General features: G+C 38.6%; 1 long non-coding RNA gene across 1 annotated transcript; it reads left to right on the forward strand.

Annotated features, from left to right (window-relative positions):
• On the forward strand, positions 1-15,939 carry LOC309827781. The gene is made up of 3 exons (XR_014297248.1): positions 1-115; positions 5,168-5,321; positions 15,737-15,939. It is a non-coding gene; the product is annotated as an uncharacterized lncRNA (long non-coding RNA).
• Positions 15,940-17,049: the final 1,110 nt, after the last annotated feature.

A 17,049-nucleotide genomic window follows, 5' to 3' on the forward strand; every position in this document is an offset into this window, starting at 1 on the left:
TGGAATTCTCCCCATGGAAACTGAGCTACAACCATACCTACTGGCAGATGCTCCAGACCTAGACTTGCTCTGCCCAGAACTTACCTGGAGATTGCAAATCACCAGATCCCAACACGTAAGCAAAGAAGCAAACACTTTGTTGCTGGGCATAGCTCATGCCTAGATAAGCAAATGGATACATGCCCTTTCTGAAATTGCTCCCTTCCTGATGAATGACAAGGAATGTCCTTTGGCACAGTGCTTCCCACCCTTCTTCACATCGCAGCACATGGAGAAAATATTTTTGTGGCCCAGTGGGGTAAACAGTCAAGATTGCTCATGGCTGGAGGCTGTGTATGACCAGAGGTGATGACTCTTCCCAGCAACCCCATATGTGAAGGATCCACATTTTGCACACCTGTAATCTGCCATGACACACCACTTAGGAGCCTCTTCTCACACTCAATATATGGGAGGAGCCCTGGTCCATGGCTTGCCCAATTCCACACAGCACCTTGGGCAGATGAGCCCCTCACTTGAGTACATGGCTTGGCGTGTACTGCATTTCAGTCTCTGTTTGTCCCTTTGCCTGGGAAACTTTGTTCAGGGTACACCTGGCTGGACCAGCCCAACCCTATATAACTGTGTGGCATGGGAAGCCATCAGAGTTGTAGCTCTCAGCTGTGCAGACACAGTCTCCCAATAGAGTGTTGGAAAATGCTCTTTCTGTAGGAACTAGACTGCTAGGGCATTTTTCTTCAGGCTCCACTTCAGAAACCTCATAATATATTTTTTCTGGCCAAGTTTTCCTTCTATATCACTCTGTGATTGTTAATTTTATGTGTCAACTTGATTGGACCATGGGATGCCCAGATATCTGGTTAAACATTATTCAGGCTGTAAGTGTGAGGGAAGAGGTAAACATTTGAATTGGTAGACTGAGTAAAGCAGATTAATATTCCCCTCCAGTGTAGGTGGGCATCACCAAATCCACTGAAAACCTGAATAGAACAAAAAGGCAGAGTAAGGGAAAATCCATTCTCTCTCTCTGCCTGTCTGAAATGGGACATCAGTCTTCTCCTGCCTTAGGACTTGCACATGGACTGGAATGCCCACGATCAGCTCTCCTGGTTCTCAGGCCTTTGGACTCAGACCAGAACTATACCATCACCTCTCCAGCTTGCTGACTACAGATCTTGGAATTTTTCAATCTCCATAACCACATGAGTCAATTCCTTTATAGCTATTTCCTGTTAGATCTGTTTCTCTGCAGAACCAGGCTAATAGACACTCCAAACAGCCTCATCAAGAAGAAGAAGCCAGGGCTTCCTGGTGGCGCAGTGGCTGAGAGTCCACCTGCCGATGCAGAGGACACGGGTTCGTGCCCCAGTCCGGGAAGATCCCACATGCCGCGGAGCGGCTAGGCCCATGAGCCATGGCTGCTGAGCCTGCGCCTCTGCAACCTGTGCTCTGCAACGGGAGAAGCCACAACAGTGAGAGGCCCGCGTACGGCAAAAAAAAAAAAAGAAGTAGAAGCCATATCCAGTAACCTCATTCTCTAAAAGGAATTGCTAAGCTATATTTCTGGCACTTTAGGGGAACCCAACCATCAAAACAATAGACCTTGAAGGAAGCAGTCATTCTCTAGAGGGAACTTCGTAGATGACAGTATAGATGATGAAATTGGATTCACCTCAGTTCCTAAGGCTCATCCCAGAAAGTCGTGGAGTTCAAGCTGATGTTAATGACCCTCCCTCTTTCCCTGACAACACTAAGGAGGAATCACCTATGGCTGAGCAGAACATTGAAGTAAGCATTTGAAAAATTGTTTCCCTTAAGTGTTAGCAAACATAACCAGCTAAATCCTAAAACCCCATGAAAAATCCCAGGCTGGATAGCAGAAATAAACTGCATTTAGGCAGAATGAAGTTGTTAGTCCCCATTAGCCCTGACTCTCATTAGCACTGTGTTGGGTGTTGCAAGGCCTCCAAAGAGTAAGATGAGCATGATGTCTGCCCTGGTCTAACTACAGTACAAATACTACAGTTAAATTCTGAACTACATGCTACAGAGAGTGGCATGAGCTAGCACAGTCAGAAAAAAATCTTATGGAGGAAGTTCTGCTGAAGCTGGACCTCAAAGGATGGATGGAATTTGGCAGAGAATGAAGAAGACAGAAGGCATCCAAGTGAGGAAGGCATGAAAGAAAGAAAAGGACTGGATCTGTGTCATGTATTTGGGATACCTCCCTGATATACCATGCATGTTCACAGTCTCTTGCCTGTGTGTGGCGCAGTGCTCAGCTGGAATGTATGCCCCCATCCCCTGTCCATTTACACATCCTTCAAGACCCAGCTCAAATGTCACCTCATCTATGAAGCTTTCCCGGCTATCACTAGTCAAATTAACTATGGTTCTTTTTGCACTCCTTCCCCCACCCCTTTGGTCTTTCTGTCATTAAAACTCATTTCATTCTACCTTACAGTATAGATTATTATTTGTTTCCCTCTATGTTGCCCATTACTTGAAGGCAAGGCCCGTGACTTCATGATCATGAAGAGGTAATAGCTTTATTCATCTCTGCATCTACCGCCAGCCAGCATGGTGTCTTGTACCTTGCTTGTGAGCTATAAATGCTGTTGAATAGAATTGAAAGTGACCAGCCAGCTTGCAAAGAAGATACATATTGGAAATACTGATGGATAGGAGCCAATAAGCACAGTGGAATCGAATCATGGCAAGCATTACATATCAAGAGGCAGACATCAGAGGCTATTCCTAGTATAAGGACACTTTGGAGGGAGAAGATTTTCAGAGTTAGACAGACCAGCTAAGACATCAAGTGATGCAATGAACCAGGTGTGAAGAGGTGAAAGGCAGTCACCCTAGGGAAGGGTATGAAGGAGGAAATAAAAAAATGTGGTCCTAAAGGATGAAGAAGTTCCAAAGTCACACTAACAGGCTGTTTTTTCTAAAATAAAAGTACTCTTTTATGTGAGTTGAGGGATTGCTCCTGAATATCTTCATTCTGTAACTGCTGTCCCTGCCTTTCTCTGGTGTGCTCACTCAGTCACATTCTTAGTATACTAACACCCCAGTGGAAAGGTGGGGTGGGAGAGAAAGGAAAGAAAGAAAGAAAGAAAGAAAGAAAGAAAGAAAGAAAGAAAGAAAGAAAGAAAGAAAGAAAGAAAGAAAGAAAAAGAAAGAAAGAAAGAAAGAAAGAAAGAAAGAAAGAAAGAAAGAAAGAAAGAAAGAAAGAAAAAAAGAAAGAAAGAAAGAAAGAAGAAAGAAAGAAAGAAAGAAAGAAAGAAAGAAAGAAAGAAAGAAAGAAAGAAAGAAAGAAAGAAAGAAAAGAAGGAAGGAAGGAAGGAAGAGAGAGAGAAAGGAAGGAAGGAGAAAGAAAGGGAGAGAGAGAAAGAAAGGGGAAAGAAAGAAAGGAAGGAAGGAAGGAAGGAAGAGGGAGAAAGGAAAGAAGAGAGGAAAGAACCAGAGATAAGTGTTCCTTAGGTCTTCCAGGAGAACTAACCTGGGATGGAACCAGTGCACAGAAATTCTTCAAGTGGGCTTTGGGACTCAGGACCACCGTGTTTGATTCTTTCCTGTGAGTCTTCTGATTTATGAAGACGTAAGCTACTTACCCCATTCCCAAGGGCTCAGTTCTCAGATAATCCTTCTGTAAAATGACTGTGATCTTATTTTCCCCTTCACATATTTCCATACAACCTAAATTATGAACAACAGGTCTATAAAATCAAAGTATTCTTTCAGTGGAGAGGATCTTGTATCAGACAAAGATGTGCTAGTTTAAAAATGTGCATTGAAATTGAAATCTCAGGGGCAGGGCCCTCTAGTGGAAAACAGAGGTAAGACAGGACACTCCCTCGCAAGTCAGCGTGGGCTTTACCAGGGAACTGAGTCAATGCCTCTCAGAAAAAGAAAGTGAAGCTGATTTAAAATGAGAGTTTTTTAAAGCTATAGAACATTATGAACTGCACAGCCCACAAGAGAAGAGCTGGACTGGGCCACCTGTGGAAAGTGGTGCATAGGAAGGAGCCTGGCTGGTCCAGGCTATGTAAACAGAGAGCACTTCTCATGGTTACTCCTGGAGAAAAGAAATGACCGGGCTATATTTTCTTCAAGATCCATTACTTTCCTTCTATTTGAATTTTCTCTGAATTTCACTTGATTTGTAAAATTTTCTCGCATGTAATTAGTGACAATACCTATTGGCTGTAAAATGAAGCTTAAGGACACAATAGGAAAAAGTGTAATGAGTGGTCACAAATGTGGGCTCTGATGCTAGAGTACCTGGGTCTGAATCCTGGTTTCTTAGATATGTGACCTTGGGCAAGTTATTTTAACCTCTCTGTGCCTCAGTTTGCCCATTTGTAAAATAGGGATAATACTGGCTCCTACCTTGTAGGGTTGGTGTGGGGATTAAATGAGGTGTTCCGTGCCTGCACACAGTAAAACCCTGGATCATTATATTAGCTGTTCTTATAGGCCTGAAACCATCATAAGATGCTAAACCAAAATTATGAAATAAGGTTCTTGCAACACAAATGTATCTGATATTGTGCTAGATTAACATGGTATATCAAACTTTTAACTCTCAATCCTCAACTCAATACCTGCTCCTATTATTTCACTTATTACACTACATCTTAATTACCTGATAGCATACCTGTCTCCTCAACTAGTGAGAGCACAGGGGCTATGTCTGAATAATAGTGATGGAAATAAAGAGCTATTTGAGGGCAGGGAGCCTGTATTAGTTAATTGAGGGCTTACTTTGTACACCAACTGCTACACTAGATGCTGTAAAATAGAAATTAACTCTTCTAGTTTACATTAAGGCTGAGGGAGTAAATACCTTAGCAAAGCCAGTAAGCTTAGGAAGACAGGATTTGAACTCAGGACTTCTTGTCATCAAGGGCTAAGTACTTGCAGTCTACCATGCTGCCTCCCTTTACCTGCTGTGGATTCCCAACACCTGGCACTTTGCTTCAAGTATAGCACACACCTGGCACCTTGCTTGACACATAATAGGTGGCCCACAAGTATCTGTTGAATGAATATGTACATATAATAATATTTTAAAGACAATAACTGCAACTCCAAGTCAACATGTTCATATATTAATTCCATTGTTCTCTGGATAACCACCCAGCTTTCCTTTTGGAAACAGCCATTAAAGAAGCTTGGATAGAAGCCCTCTCTGCATTTTGGACAGCAAACAAGGAATCCAGGTCTTAAGCATTTCTGATGAGTTGTTACAAAATGAGAAAAACACAGTGTAAATTTCCGCTATTTACACCACAAGAAAAACAAGAACAGAAGAGGTAAGAACTGGGGAGTTGTGCTATACTAGTTCATGGTTGAGAAACAGCTACGCACCTTGAGATTTTAATGATCCTCCATCCAAGTGTGAGGAGCCCTTGATGGTTTTTCATATAAAAGTGTTAATACATTTTGGCAAAGGCCCATTAGTAAAAGTCCGGAAGTTCTGATTTGAGGAAGCGAAGTAATGACTAGTACATTCTTTAGAGGCTTGTAGACTTTGAGAAATTTATTTAGAGGATGCATAAGAGAACTATCCTCTCTTCGGATGATAATTATTATCATCACTCTTGCTGGCTGATTGCCCAGGCAGTTCTGAATAGCCCTACACAAGCCTCTGGGTTTAGCTGCATCAACTCTGGGACCTGAAAGTGGCCATATCTTTGCAAGTGGGAAATAGAGATTTTTTTCTTATGAGGTTTTATCATAGGCAGATAATTACATAAATTATCTGTCAGGGAATTTTTTAAAATACACATAATCTCAAACACTAATTTATAATCTATATTTCTAACTGTTTATGGGTCATTTCTGCATGGATGTCAGAAGTCATCTTAAATTCAGTGTGCCCAAAATTGAACTCACAAGTCTTTCCTTGACCTCCCCAACTTGCTTTCTGTCTGTTTCCACTGTGCTAGTTAATGGCCCACCAAATCATAATAGCTGACACTTACTGAGTGCTTACTATGTACAATTCCCATCCTGATGTTTTATATGTATTCACTCATTTAAAGCCCATAAGAAACATTAAAACTTATCTACCCCCAAAATAGTTGCAATCATCCTCCATTTTACAAGTTAAGAAACTGAGTCACAGAAAGGCTAAGTAACTCAGACAAACAAATATTAAAACCAGGAATCAATTCCTAGTCTTCCAACTCCAGGGGCTGTGTCCTGAACTGCTATTCTTCACTGCTTCACCAGTCAGCTGCCACCCAAAGCAAAAAAATCTTTTATCCTCGAGTCTTCTTTCTTTATTCCCATCACCTCACCTCCCCAGTACATCTAATCAGCTATTAGGTCCTGTCAATTCCAACTCCTCATCTGTCATACAGAGTGAAGTAAGTCAGAAGGAGAAAAACAAATACCATATGTTAACACATATATATGGAATCTAAGAAAAAAGAATGTCATGAAGAGCCTAGGGGTAGGATGGGAATAAAGACACAGACCTACTAGAGAATGGACTTGAGGACATGGGGAGGGGGAAGGGTAAGCTGTGACGAAGTGAGAGAGTGGCATGGACATATATACACTACCAAAGGTAAAATAGATAGCTAGTGGGAAGCAGCTGCATAGCACAGGGAGATCAGCTCGGTGTTTTGTGACCACCTAGAGGGATGGGATAGGGAGGGTGGGAGGGAGGGAGACGCAAGAGGGAAGAGATATGGGAACATATGTATATGTATAACTGATTCACTTTGTTGTAAAGCAGAAACTAACACACCATTGTAAAGCAATTATACTCCAATAAAGATGTTAAATAAATAAATTAATTAATTAAAAAAAAAATTCCAACTCCTCTATTTGGCCCCTCTCAACCATGTCTCCTCAATCTGTCTAATTCTCAAACACACCCTCCCTCTCTATCCCAGTCTCTCAGTTCATTCCTTTATCCTTTATAACCTGGGCTGCTATCACACAAAGAGCAATCTTTCTAAAACATGGAAGTTATCACTTCATTTTCCTGTGGGACCAGACTCCTTAGCAATCTAACCTATCAGATTTTCCAGGCCCCTCACCTGCCTCTTCCCTAGGATCCAGCCACATAGAATATCGTGGGTCCATAAACTCACCAAATCCTTTCCCACTCCCATGCCTTTGCCCATGCTGCGTCCCCCACCTGAAATGCCTTTCTCTCCATTCCATCTCTGGCTCTTTCATATTTCAAGGATCAGACCAACTATCCCCTCTTTGTGTAGCCTTCCAAAACCTCCCACTCAAAGCTAAATATATAGCTCCTTATTTACACTCCTGCAGCATTTAGTATATAAGTGCATAATAGTAGCATTTATCATATTCTTTTATAATTATATAGCTGTGGCATTTTTTTAACTGTCTCCCCAACTGGTCAATAAGTTGTTTTGGCTCAGAAGACTTTCTCCTCTTCTTTGTGTCCACAGTACCTAATAAACTTTGGATCCTCAAAAACTTGGATTAATTAATACAAGCATGAAGATTATGCTTACTAGTAGCAAATGCTGCTAAACCTATTTCAGAAGCCAGGTGCCATGTTTGTAACAGGGTATTTTATCCTTTCTACATGTTACCTTTTATTTCATGTATTTGTAAATTTCTATTAATAAAGTATTGTCTGCACCTTGTAAGTGCCTAAGAAATGAGACTACAAGCTCCATTTCAGCAAGTAAACACACGAATATTTGATGATACATCTATTCTGTTTGTGTCTTACTTGGCTTTTTCAGGAAAAGAAGAGATAAAATAAGTAGCTGAAACATCAAAAACTATCAACAATATGATAAAGGCTCTGTGCAGCGGAGAACTCAGACCCTGAATAGACACAAAGTTACCATGGATTGAGGTAGTCAGACAGAGAATGGGGAAAAGGAAGTCTGCTGTGAGAGAGATGACCAGGATCCTGAGAGAAGGTGGAAAACCTAGAGATAAGGAGGACCAGGACCAGAAACAAGAAACCAGAGCACAGCAGATACGTATGTCTAGAGGTAGAGCAGGGAGTTCTGCCTTGATCATCCTAGAAACAGAGAAACTGGGCACTTAAATCATATGTTTTGGGGTCCCTCTCCCTCTAGTATAAGAGTTTTGTCTTATTCACCTTTTCAGTAAGAGCGCTCATCACAGAAGCCAATGCCTTAGGAGAGCTTAATAAATATTTGTTGATTCACCTTGTTATAAAGCAGAAGCTAGCACACCATTGTAGAGCAATTATACTCCAATAAAGAATAAAGATGTTAATAAATAAATAAATAAATAATTTGTTGAACTGAACTCGGATTGGGACCCAGACATCAAGAGTAGAATAGAAGTCCTGGAAACCACTTTGAGTCTGTTTCTAGGGAATTTGAGAGTAAGATTGTATAGGTCACCCACAGTGCCACTTGGAGAAAAGGGATAAAAGGACTAGGTTTTTCAATGACGAGACTAGGGTGTGGTTCCCTCAGAACTATGGGTGCAGGGCCTCAGGATGTTTTGTAAAACTTTGAAGAAATGACTTGCTAAGAGGTGGTATGTGAGACAGCAAACAGTATCTTCTAGATCTGAAACCACTTCCTTTACTCTCTACTTATCAAAGAAGCTTCAGATCCTCTGCTCTGAGCAACTCTTTGCAAACACGCTTGGGCTCCCAGGTCCCACAGTTACATCTCTTCATCCGTTTTTTGTTGGGCTGAAATGGAACCACTACCCAGAACAATTTCAGTGCCACCTGTGTAGCAACTTTATAAACAGATACAGATAATCTTGAGAAGATTTTTTAAAATTTTTGGTGGTGTTTTTCTAGTGCCCTCTGAGGTTCTGGCACATTTCATTTAATTTAATCTACATGTTAGCCTTAAGACTCTCCCTCTGTCTGAAATGCTTTACCACCCACTCCGTACCTTCACTACCTCTAATACACACTTCACTTAGTTAATGCCCAGTTATCCCTCAGGGCTCAGCTCAAATGTCCCTTCCTGAGGGAAGTCTTCCTGTTCTTCAATCCATGTCTGATGCCCATTTTTACTCTCATTATACTAGATCTCTTTCCACCACAGCAGTTTTCAAATTTTGTCTTTAAATATTTCTCCTTGTGATTATCTGATCAATGTCTCTGTTTCCCCACTAGACTGTGAGCTCCATCAGGGCACAGATCACACCTGATTTTGCTCATCATTTGTAACCACAATGTCTGATCCTGTGCAAGTTACAGAGGAAGTCCTCAATGTATAATATTTTGATTAACTAGTGAAGATGCAAAAGTTTGTACAGCTTTTAACTGTCTTACCTTACCTGGAATGAGTAATTCTTTGGCACATGTCTCAATGACAAAGCTATTTATTCCAAAGTATATTCCCTTAATAAGTTTCCAACCTTCAGATGGAAATGCAATAGAAAAATACTGGCTTTACTTCCTGTGTATAAAACATAATTAGGAATTAGAAAACACAGAAAAGAGTTAACATTAACAATGTGGGCCTAAGACTGCTATCCTTTGAAAGGTGTGCTTACAAGGTTGGCCCTTGGCTGGTGTCTCGGAACTTGGATTTGGGGAGAGTTCTACCATTCCCTGATAAAAGGGAGTCACTGAACTGCTTTTACAAACAATTTGCTTTGTGCTAAACATCTGCTTTCCTTCTGGGATTCTGAAATTTTATACATGCTAGGTAGATAGCGCCTGCATGACTACTGATAAAAACCCTGGAATCCTAGGCTCAGACAAACTTCTCTAGTAGAAAATATTTCACACATGTTGTCATCACATGTCACTAGAGGAATTAAGCATATCCTATGTGACTCCACTGGCAGAAGCCTCTTGGAAGCTTGTACCTTGGTTTCTCCTGGACACCACTCTATATACCATCTCTTTTTACTGATTTTGCTTTTTATCTATTCACTGTAATAACTCACAGCCATGCATATAACTATATGCTGAATCCTATAAGTCCTCGTAGTGAACCATTGAACGTGGAAGTGGTCTTGAAAATCCCTGACATACCTCTTTGAATGTTTTTATAATCCATCCAACTTTTCTTCTTCCATCCAGCAGTAGCTACAGCAGTCAAGGCACTATCTTCTCTTACCTGGACAACAGCACTTTACCTCCTGAAGTCATACTTGCCGTGGTCCAATTCATTCTCTACACCACAGCCAGAGTGATCTTTTCAAAACACAAACAATGCCATCTTGTGGCAGGAAGAACAAATGGATTGCTCTGGTATATAGCTTTACACTTATAATAGTTCATAAGTTGAAAGGTTATAACTGGAAGAACTTCTTTAACCAGAGATAAAATGGAAAATATACTCAGTTATCTAATTCCCCAAGAGGCACCAAGCCTAGATGGTCTTATGAGCTAACTCCACCACCTTCAATGAAAGGATAATTTCTATGTAATTTTAACTGTTCCAAAGTGTAAAAACTAGTGGAAATTTTCAAAATTCATTGAGCACTATTAATATAGCACTGATTCCAAACTAGATGAGGACGATTCCCAAAAAAGAAAAATATAGACCAGGGATCAGCAAACTACTTCCTGTGGACAAATCCAGTCTGCCAAGTGTTTTTATATAGCTTGTGGGTTAAGAATAGTTTTTACAATTTTTAAAAGTTGGAAAAACTCAAAAGAAGAATAATATTTGGTGACATGCAAAAATTATATGAAATTCAAATTTCAGTGTTAATAAATAAATTTTTTCTGGAACCCCCCCAATACTCATTCATTTACATATTGACTGGGGCTGCTTTCATGCTACAACAGCGAAGTTGAATAGTTGCAGTGGAGACTGTACAGCCCCCAAAGTCTAAAAGTGTTCACTATCTTGACCTTTATGGAAAAAATTTGTCAATTCCTGATATTGATCAGTCTCACTTATTAATATAATTGTTAAAAATGTTAATTCAAATTTTAGTAAATTGAACCAAGCAAGGAATGAAAAGGAAAAAAGTGCAATCAAGTAGGGGCTCTCTCCAGAATGCAGAAATTAGTTATCTTTAAGAAATCTTTAAAAAAAATTTTTTATTGAAGTATGGTGGATTTACAATGGTGTGCCAATCTCTGCTGTACAGCAAAGTGACTCAGTTATACTCATATAGACATTTTTTTATATTCTTTTCCATTATGGTTTATCATAAGATATTGAACATAGTTCCCTGTGCTATATATTAGAACTTTGTTGTTTATCCATCCTAAATGTAACGGTTTTCATCTACCAACCCCAAACTCCCAGTCCATCTCTCTCCCTCCCCACTCCCCCTTGGCAACCACAAGTCTGTTCTCTATGGCTATGAGTCTGTTTCTGTTTTGTAGATAGGTTCATTTGTGCCATATTTTAGATTCCACATATGAGTGATATCATATGGTGTTTGTCTTTCTCTTTCTGACTTACTTCACTTAGTATAATAAGCTCTAGATGCATCCATGTTCCTGTAAATGGCATTATTTTGTTCTTTTTTATGGCTGAGTAGTATTCCATTGTATATATATACCACATCTTCTTTATCCATTCATCTGTTGATGGACATTTGGGTTGTCTCCATGTTTTGGCTATTGTGAATAGTGCTGCTATGAACATAGGGGTGCATGTATCTTTTTGAATTATAGCTTTATCCAGGTATATGCCCAGGAGTGGGATTGCTAGATCATATGATAATTCTATTTTTAGTTTTCTGAGGAACCTCCATAATGTTTTCCATAGTGGCTGTACCAACTTACATTCCCACCAACAGTGTAGGTGGGTTCCCTTTTCTCCACACTTTCTCTAGCATTTGTTATTTGTAGACTTTTTAATGATAGTCATTCTGACTGGTGTGAGGTGGTACCTCATTGTAGTTTTGATTTGCATTTCTTTAATATTTACTGATGTTGAGCATCTTTTCATGTGCCTACTGGCCATCTGCGTGTCTTCTTTGGAGAAATGTCTATTAAGGTCTTCTGTCCATTTTTTGATTGGACTGTTTGTTTTTTTGTTGTTGAGTTGTATGAGCTGTTTGTGTATTTTGGAGATTATGCCCTTGTCTATCGCATCATTTGCAAATATTTTCTCCCATCCATTCCGTAGGTTGTCTTTTGTTTTTTGTTTGGTTTTTTGTTTGTTTTTATGGTCTGCTGTGCAAAAGCTTGTAAGTTTGGTTAGGTCCCATTTGTTTATTTTTGCTTTTATTTCTATTGCCTTGGGAGACTGGCCTAAGAAAACATTGGTACAGTTTACATCAGAGAATGTTTTGTCTATGCTTTTTTCTAGGAGTTTTATGGTGTTATGTCTTATGTTTAAGTCTTTAAGCCATTTGAGTTTATTTTTGTGCATGGTGTGAGGGTGTGTTCTAACTTCATTGATTTACATGAAACTGTCCAACTTTCCCAGCACCACTTGCTGAAGAGACTATCTTTTCCCCATTTTATATTCTTGCCTCCTTTGTTGAAGATTAATTGACTGTAGGTGTGTGGGTTTATTTCTGGGCTCTCTGTTCTGTTCCATTGATCCATATGCCTGTTTTTGTACCAATACTACACTGTTTTGATTACTGTAGCTTTGCAGTATTGTCTGAAGTCTGGGAGAGTTATGCCTCTTGCTTTGTTTTTTTCCCCTCAGGATTGCTCTGGTAATTCTGGGTCTTTTATGGTTCCATATAAATTTTTGGATTATCTGTTCTAGTTCTGTGAAAAAATGTCATAGGTAATTTGATAGGAATCACGTTAAATCTGTAGATTGCTTTGGGTAGTATTGCCATTTTAACAATATTAATTCTTCCAATCCAAGAGCATGGGATATCTTTCCATTTCTTTGAATCCTATTTTACTTCCTTAATTAATGTTTTATAGTACTTAGCATATAAATATTTCATCTCCTTGGTCAGGTTTACTCCAGGTATTTTTCTTTCTTTGGTGCAATTTAAAAAAGTGTCTTTTTTTTGAATTCCCTTTCTAATATTTCATTGTTAGTGTAAAAGAATGCAACTGATTTCTGAATGTTAATCTTCTATCATCCTACTTTGCTGAATTCATTTATTAGATCTAGTAGTTTTTGCGTGGAATCCCTAGGTTTTCTATATATAGTATCATGTCATTTGCATACAGTGACAATTTTACCTCTTCCCTTCCAATTTGGATAACTTTTCTTTTTCTTGTCTGATTGCTGTGGCTGGGATTTCCAATACTATGTTGAATAGAAGTGGTGAGAGTGGGCATCCTTGTCTTGTTCCAGATTTTAGAGGAAGGCTTTCAACTTCTCACCATTGACTATTATATTGGCTGTGGGTTTGTCATAAATGACTTTTATTATCTTGAGATATGTTCCCTCTATTCCCACTTTGGTAAGAGTTTTTTTTTTTTTTTTTCATGAATTCATGTTGAATTTTGTCAAATGGTTTCTCTGCATCTATTGAGATGATCATGTGGTTTTTGACTTTTCTGACTTTTCTCTTGTTAATGTGGTGTATTACATTGATTGATTGATTTGCATATGTTGAACCATCCTTGTGAACCTGGGATGAATCCCACTTGGTCGTGGTGTATGATGATTTTTATGTGTTGCTGGATTCTGTTTGCTAATATTTTGTTGAGAATTTTTGCACTATATTCATCAAAGATATTGACCTGTAATTTTCTTTTGTGGTGGTGTCTTTGTCTGGTTTTGGTATCAGGGTGATGGTGGCTTCATAGGATGTCTTTGGGAGTGTTCCTTCCTCTTCAATCTTTTGGAAGAATTTGAGAAGAATCAGTATAAGTTCTTCTTTGTATGTTTGGTAGAATTCACCTGTGAAGCCATCTGGTCCTGGACTTTTGTTTGTAGAAAGTTTTTTAATTACAAATTCTATTTCACTTCTAGTAATAGGTCTGTTCAAATTATCTATTTCTGCTTGATTGAATTTTGCTGGGCTGTATGTTTCTAGGAAGCTGTCCATTTCTTCTAGGTTGTCAAATTTGTTGGCATATAATTGTTCATAGTATTCTCTTATTTTTTTTTAATTTCTGTGCTATCAGTTGAGATTTCTCCTTTTTCATTTCTTATTTTGTTTATTTGGGTTCTCTCTCTTTTCTTCTTTGTGAATCTGGCCAGTGATTTGTTAATTTTGTTTATGCTTTCAAAGAACAAGCTCTTGGTTTTGTTGCTTTTTTCTATTGTATTTTTAAAATCTCTATTTATTTATTTTCTCCCTGATCTTTATTATTTCCTTCCTTCTGCTAACTTTAGGTTTTGTTCTTCTTTTTCTAATTCTTTTAGGTGGTAGGTTAAGTTGTTTATTTGAGATTTTTCTTTCTTTGGATGAAAGTCTGTATGCTATGAACTTCCCTCTGAGAAATGTTTTTGCTGCATCCCATAGATTTTGTAAGTTGTGTTTTCATTGTCATTTGTCTCAAGGCATTTTTTAATTTCCTTTGTGACTTCTTCATTGACCCATTGGTTTTTTAGTGTCATGTTATTTAGTCTCCATATAATCTTTTTTTTTTTCTCATTTCTTTTCCTGTGGTTGATTTCTAGTTTCATGCCATTGTGGTCAGAGAAGATGCTTGAAATAATTTCTATACTCTTAAATTTCTTGAAGTTAGTTTTGTGCCCTAGGATATGGTCAATTCTAGAGAATGTTCTATGTGCACTTGAAAAGAATGTATATTCTGTGGGTTTTTTTGATGTAGTGCCCTGAAAATATCAATTAAGTCTAACTGTTCTATTGTATCATTTAGGACCTCTGTTGCCTCATTGGTTCTCTGTCTGGAAGGTCTGTCCATTGATGTGAGTTGGATGTTAACCTCTCCTAGTATTATTGTATTCATATCAATTTCTCCGTTTATGTCTGTTAGTATTTGTTTTATGTATTTGGGTCTTCCTATATTAGGTGCATATATGTTGATGAGTGTAAAAGTCTCATCTTGTATTGATTCTTTTATCATTATATACTGTACTTCTTTATCTTTTTTTATAGCCTTTGCTTTAAAGACTATTTTGTCTGATATGAGTATTGCAACTCCCACTTCCTTGTCATGTCCATTTGCATGAAATAACTTTTTTTTTTTTTTTTGGCTGCATTAGGTCTTCATTGCTGCATGTGGGCTTTCTCTAGTTGTAGCAAACGGGGGCTACTCTTTGTTGTGGTGTGCAGGCTTCTCATTGTGGTGGCTTCTCTTGTTGTGGAGCACAGGGTCTAGGAAAGTGGGCTTCATTAGTTGCAGCATGTGGGCTCAGTAGTCGTGGCACATGGGCCCTAGAGCACAGGATCAGTAGTTGTGGTGCACAGGCTTAGTTAATCCGTGGCATGTGGGATCTTCCCAGAGCAGGAATCAAACCCATGTCCCCTTCATTGGTAAGCAGATTCTTAACTACTGCACCACCAGGGAAGTCCCTGAATGAAATCTTTTTCCATCCCCTCACTTTCAATCTATGTGTGCCTTTTTCCCTAAAGTGGGTCTCTTGTAGGCAGCATATTGTAAGCTCTTGTCTTTCAAATCCAATCTGCCACTCTATGTCTTTTGATTGGAACATTCTGTCCATCAACATTTAAGGTAATTATTGATATATGTGTATTAATTGCCATTTCAAACCTTGCTTTCCAGTTGATTCTTTATTTCTTCTGTGTTCCTTTCTTTTTTCTTTTTCTTTTTGTGGTTTGATTATTTCTTTTTATTTTATACTTGTGTTCTCTTCTGTTAGGTTTTTGTGACTCTATTGTAAGTTTTTTATTTGTGGTTGCCCTGTTTTTCCAATATGTTAACCCATTCCTATATCTGCTTGCTTTGGACTGATAGTGATATAGACTCAAACACGTTCTAAAAAAAGGAAAAAGAAGGCTTCCCTGGTGGCACAGTGGTTAAGAATCTGCCTGCCAATGCAAGGAACATGGGTTCAAGCCCTGGTCTGGGAAGATCCCACATGTCACAGAACAACTAAGCCTGTGTGCCACAACTACTGAACCTGTGCTCTAGAGCCCACAAGCCACAACTACTGAGCCTGCATGCCTAAAGCCCATGCTCCGCAACAAGAGAAGCCACCACAATGAGAAGCTCATGCACTGCCGTGAAGAGTAGCCCCTGCTCGCTGCAACTAGAGAAAGCCTCTGTGCAGCAACGAAGACCCAACACAACCAAAAAAAGTAAAAACACATAAAATAAATAAATTTTAAAAAATAAAGAAAAAGAATATGGATTTTCTTACTCTCCTTCCCCACACTTTATGATTTTGATGTCCCTTTTTACATCTTCATGTTTATCCTTTTGCTGTTCCTTGTGTTTATCATTGCTTTCACAAACAGTTTTTTTTTTCTTTTTGATCTGTATACTGGGTAATTTAAGTGATTTACTTTCCAGCTGGATTTACTCCTTCCTATTTCTTCTTGCTTCTCTTCTATTTAGAGACGGCCTTTCAATATATCTTTTAGGATAGGTTTAGTATTGCTGTATTCTTTTAGTTTTTGCTTGTCTGAGAAATTCTTTATTTCTCCACCTATTCTAAATGGCAATCTTGCTGGGTAGAGTATTCTAGGTGGAAGATTTTTCTCTTTTAAGACTTTGAATATATTTTGCAAAAGAAATCATTTATTGCAAGGTTTTGTTTAAACAAATTAAAGGGGAGAAAAGAAATAATCATCTGGAGAGATTCCAAAACATGTATTTTATTAAATTCAACCCTGAATGGCCAAAACAATCCTGAAAAGGAACAAAGTTAGAGGATTCACACTTTCTGATTTCAAAACTTACTTCAAAGCTACAGTAATCAAAAGAGTGTGGCAGGGGCATAAGACAGACACAGGGTGCTGTAGAATAAAACAGAATAGACCAGATATAAACCCTCAAATATATGTCCAAATGATTTTTGACAAGGACGCCAAGAACATTCAATAGGGAAAGGACAGCCTTTTCAACAAATGGTACTGGGAAAATAAGACATCCTAATGCAAAAGAATGAAGGTGAATCTTGCCTTAAATAATATAGAAAAATCAACTCAAATGTATCAAAGAGATAAATATAAAAACTAAGACTATAAAACTCTTAGAAGAAACACAGGGGAAAATCTTCATTACATTGGATTTGGCACAATTTCTTGAATATGACACCAAAAGCA

This window comes from Grampus griseus, assembly GCF_964374135.1.
Source record: "Grampus griseus genome assembly, chromosome: 1".
Classification (NCBI taxonomy): domain Eukaryota; kingdom Metazoa; phylum Chordata; class Mammalia; order Artiodactyla; family Delphinidae; genus Grampus; species Grampus griseus.